The sequence below is a fragment of the Thalassophryne amazonica genome, chromosome 11, assembly GCF_902500255.1.
Source record: "Thalassophryne amazonica chromosome 11, fThaAma1.1, whole genome shotgun sequence".
Lineage (NCBI taxonomy): Eukaryota > Metazoa > Chordata > Actinopteri > Batrachoidiformes > Batrachoididae > Thalassophryne > Thalassophryne amazonica.
In genome coordinates, this window is record NC_047113.1 from 61947722 (window position 1) to 61953222 (window position 5501).

The 5501-nt window shown below is 40.9% G+C and overlaps 1 long non-coding RNA gene across 1 annotated transcript; it reads left to right on the plus strand.

The window, feature by feature from the left end:
- The first annotated feature begins 310 nt into the window (after positions 1 to 310).
- LOC117520549 lies at positions 311 to 4982 on the plus strand. The gene is made up of 3 exons (XR_004563683.1): positions 311 to 592; positions 3412 to 3418; positions 4971 to 4982. It is a non-coding gene; the product is annotated as an uncharacterized LOC117520549 (long non-coding RNA).
- Positions 4983 to 5501: the final 519 nt, after the last annotated feature.

The following is a 5501-nucleotide window of genomic DNA, read 5'->3' on the forward strand; positions in this document are numbered from 1 at the left end:
TAATTGGGAAACTGAGACTGAAAATTGGTTTCTATTTCAGAAACAGGCTATGCTTTTCTTTTAATGCAAAAAAGAAAAGTAGCTGCAACATTTTTACCAATTTTGGATTATGGTGACCATTTATATGAATGCCCCAACTCAAGTATTGAAACTATTAGACTCAGTCTACCATGCATCTCTGAGGTTCATCACAAACTGTAAGCCTCGCACACACCACTGCGAACTTTACACGTGGAGCTGGCCAGCCTTGGATTCTCATAGACTCACTCACTGGGGTATGTTCATTTATAAGGGTATTCTCTGTCTCCCCTCATATCTCTCTGAATATATTCAACCAAAAGTGGCTGGATTGTATTCCTTGCACTCTCAAGAATCACTGCTCCTGTCTGTACCAAGTGTCCGCACAGAAACTGGGAAGGTGGCATTTCAGTTTTCTGCCCCCACAACATGGAACAATCTACAGAAAGACTGGAAACTAAAGGAACTGGTTCCAATTGGCAAGTTTAAACTTTTGCTCAAAGGTTTGGAAATGAAGTCCATGATTTGTAAATGCTTTTAAATAGCTTTATTATTGTATGAAAATGTCTTTTATGTCTTGAAATTGTGATCTGTGCCGCTGTCTTGGCCAGGACTCCCTTGAAAAAGAGATTAGTAATCTCAATGGGACTTTCCTGGTTAAATAAAGGTTAAATAAATAAAGAAATAAATCTTACAACTGGTCAGCGCAGTCTCATTTAAGGGCGGGCGCTAAATGGGTAAAATATGATGTAATTTCTCTACTTCCAGGGACAGAAACACAGCACTTTCTCTGGGTTTTTCAAAAAAATTACACGCAAACAAAGTGAAAATACGAAGAAAAAGTGACGATGCGGTGGACAAGCGGACATGTGTTGCGGTTTGTTTATGAGCCGGTGCTCAAACGTGTCGAAGCAGTTTTGCAGGCAAGAAAACGTAGCTACTCTAGTTACCTAGGTAGGCTAACACTTACCGACATGACCTCTCACATTTGACTTATCTTTCCTTCTCCACTGGGAACCGAAATAAACTGCACTTTTCGTGACTGCTTCAGTGATTGCTTCTGAAAACACAACAGTACACCATTTTCTCGTGTGAAGTTATGCTGAGTATATTGCACAACTGAGCGGCTTTCCCCATAAGTGGTCAAATCCTGCAATATCACGCAGGGTTCAAATAAGACTGCACTGCCCTATTATTTTGAGAATACAAGAAACAATAGTGTAACATCCATACACACATGCGCAGATAGTGCACAATAAATTTTTATAATCTTTATTTCAAAATTGTAAAAAAATAAACAATTGTACAATTAATGCAGGAAACAGAATATATACAAAAGAAGATAAAAAAAAAATTATAATACAAATAGTAAAACAAAATACGTGCACAGGTTTGGCACGTTAAAGTCTGTATCAATTTACACAAATTTCATATATAAGATCACTGCATTCAGCAATATTCAAGATGTTACATTGCATAGCACCATCACGAATGTCAATGAGTTGCTTGAGCATATTAACAATGGCAGTAGTGGTATCATTATACTTTGGCACAAAAAATGATTTTATATCAAAATTATGTTGCAGAAATTGTTTGCACATTACCTGATATTGACATTGGATTTTGAGTACATACGAGGTCTTTTAGACTTTTTTTTTTTTAACTATATGGATTTGAATGACGTGCGATTCCACCAATCATGCTTGAACCCTCGTGCGCATGCGTGAGTTTTTTCACGAGTGTCGGTGACGTCATTTCCCTGTGGCAGGCCTTGAGTGACATGTGGTCCCGCCCTCTCGGCTGAATTCCTTTGTTTCACACGCTGCTCGAGACGGCGCGCGTTGCTTGATCAAAATTTTTTCTGGACCTGTGAGGAATATCCGAGTGGACACTATTTGAGAAATTAAGCTGGTTTTCGGTGAAAAGTTTAACGGCTGATGAGAGATTATGGGGTGTTTCTGTCGGTGTAAGGACTTCCCACGGAGCGGGACGTCGCGCAGCGCTTCCAGGCGGCGTCATCGGCCTGTTTCGACCTGAAAACATCCTAATTTAAGGCTTAATTCACCCAGGACGTCGTGAGAGAACAGAGAAGATTCAGAAGAGGCTGCCATGAGGACTTTATGCGGACATTCCACTGTTTAAGGACATTTTTTAATGAAAGACGTGCGCGCAAATTCGCCGAGTCGTTTCCGTGATGACTCAGCGAATCTGTGTGCACCGCGACAGGAAAAACACCTCCGTGTTGAAAACCATTTGTAAAATTCAGGCGGCTTTTGATGTCTTTCAACAAGTGAGTAACTGAGAAATTGTTTAACAGCTTGGGCATGTTCCAACTTGCCCGTTAAGGGTTCCAACTGAGGTGTTTTCCTGTCGTGACCCCCGCGGTCGGGTCTGGCCCGACATGCGACTCTGCCGCACGTTCTTTCTTCTGAAAGTTCTCTGTTCTCTGACGACTTCCTGGGTCAACAGAGCCTGAAATGTGGAAGTTTTCAACTTGAAACGGCGAGACGCTGCCGCCTCGAAGCGCAGATCGCCGTCAGGCGCCGTGGGCCGTCCTTATGGCGACACTACCAGACCAAAATCTCTCATCAGCCATTAAAATTTTTACCGAAAACCAGCTGAATTTATCGAATGGTGTCCACTCAGTTGTGCCTTACAGTTTTGAAAAAATGTTTATCAAACAAAGCAGCAGTCTCTGAGCCATTCCTAAACAATGAAAAAATCGACGAGAGGGTGGGCCACCCCTCACTCAAAGACCGCCTACAGGCGAATGACGTAACCAACAGGCGTGAAAAAACTCTCGCATGCTCAGGAGGGTTCAAGCATATCTGATGTAATCACACGTGATTCAAATCCATATGGTTTTTGAAAAAAATAATAAGGTCCGTTACTTTTCTAATAGGCCTCGTATAAGTGCAACACTTCTTACTACTGAATTTTCAGATTGTGTACATTTCTTATAAAACTTAGAAAACCTGTTGATCAACTGAGTTTTTAAAGGCAGCTTATTTGCAAAAAGTTCAGTTATATGACAGTGAGTTCTGTTATCGATTCTAAATAAATTTCTCAAAGCTTTCTCCAGGCAGTACATAAATTATTAACAGCAGTGCTAGGAGGTTCCATAGTGGAGCACCATAGTATGAACAACAGTACTGATGAAATAATTTACATTTAATGAATGAATAACAGTGACCAAAGTCTGACATAAAAAGACTGAAGTTTTTCCAGAAAATGAGCCATATACGAGGTCTATTAGAAAAGTATCCGACCTTATTTTTTTTCAAAAACCATATGGATTTGAATCACGTGTGATTGCGTCAGACAAGCTTGAACCCTCGTGCGCATGCGTAAGTTTTTCCACGCCTGTCGGTTGCGTCATTCGCCTGTGAGCAGGCTTTGAGTGAGGAGTGGTCCACCCCTCGGCGGATTTTCATTGTCAGGAAATAGCGGAATGATTTGGGCTTTTTTTCCATCAGAATTTTTTCAGAACCTGTTAGAGACTGGCAGCTGGAAACCATTAGAAAAATTTATCTGGCTTTCGGTGAAAATTTTACGGGCTTCACAGAGAATAAGGACTGTTACTACAGCTTTAAGGACGGCTTTAAGGACGTTCGGCGTGCCGCGCTCCATGCCGCCATCGAGAGCCACAAACCACCGGATCATTTCTAAACGGATGGCTCTGTGGAGCCGGACCATCGTGTGCACTTTCTCTGGTTATCACAAGAGCTGGACATCAACCATTTTCCGGCAGATTTCACTTTTAACAAGATATTTTGTCATGGAAAGCTGAGCGGAGGCTTCGCGCGTCACGACCGATCTGCTGATGGAGCGAGACAAAGGAACATCTCCGTTTTGGTCTCACAGGACGGCTTTGAGATGGCGTTCAGACAGCTGTCGGTGGTTTTTCCATCGAGTGATTATCCGAGAAATTGTGGATGTGCCTGGACATGCCAGAACATGTCCCGTGAGTCTTCATCACGGCGTTGCTTTGCGTAATGCGGTACCGCCGCGATGCGCAGAATTCCTCCGCACGTCTGTCTCAATGTGCCGAAAAAGTGCTGATGCCCACGTCTTTTCACAATTCCTGTGCTAGTCAGACGACGTTCCGGAAAACACAGCGTCCAGTTTGGAAATGAATGGCACATTCCGCTGTTACAGGAGTTTGTGTCATGGAAAGAGGAGCAGAGGCTTCACCCGTCGCATGCGTGGAAAAACTCACGCATGCGCACGAGGGTTCAAGCTTGTCTGACGCAATCACACGTGATTCAAATCCATATGGTTTTTAAAAAAATAATAAGGTCGGATACTTTTCTAATAGACCTCGTATATGTGATGGCCTAAATGAACAGCAGTATCACTATACTCAACAAGAGAATTATTTACAAAAATATTACCTTTGTGGTCCTTGCAATTGCGACCTTTAAAAAACAACAACTGGCTTTTTTGCCATTAAACAAAATGTCATAATCACTTGTATACATTTCACAAATTGTAACCATTTTTCTTAGACCAGATACAGATGGACAAACAAGTGTAAGGTCATCAGCGAAAGCTAGAGCACCAGCATATTTGTTGCCTATATGGCAGCCAATACCTGATTTTTCTAAACTACACAGTAGGTCATCAACATAAACAGAAAATAATACTGGTGACATGACACCCCTGTTTGACACCATTAGTAACACTGAAGGGGACAGAAACACTACTGCCCCATCTAACCTGAAGTTGTTGACAAAAATACATGTTGATCAATAATCGTAGAACTACTGGATGCACATTACGCTTTATCAGCAAGCGAAATAATTTACAGTAATGAACTCGGTCAAATGCACGACTGGCATCCAACATTAGGACAAAGACATTGGTACATTTATAATTAAATACTTGATGGTTTCATTAAGCACATACGTACACTGGGTAGTTAAAGACTTATCTTTGAATCCAAATTGAAGATTTGATGTGATGAGTTTTCCCTGCTCTTTATCTAATACAATCAGATCAAACACCTTGCCTAAAATACTACTAAGGGCAATAGATCTATAATTATCTAAATCTGACAGAGATTTACGCTTGTTCTTTGGAAAAGGAACCATAGTTGCTAATAACATAGAGCTGGGAGCTAGTCCATGTGTTAACATAGCTGTGTACAATAAACTCAAATATGTAAACAATTTTTGCTACCATTGATGATATGGTCTGAGCAAAGGCCTTCATAGCCATCAGCCTTACCAGATTTTAACTTACAGCTTTCATCACATCATTGGTATGCACCACATATCTACATAAAGAGTTTTTACTACACAGTTCATCAATATTAGATTTTAAGGCAAACATCTCATGATCATCATATGGTACACTGTTGTATAGCTTACTGTATTTGTTAGCAAAAACATCACAGATATCATCTTCATTTGTACAATTATCAATACAAGAAGGCTGATAATTAAATTGACCCTTCACTTTTTTCACCTCATGCCACAAGT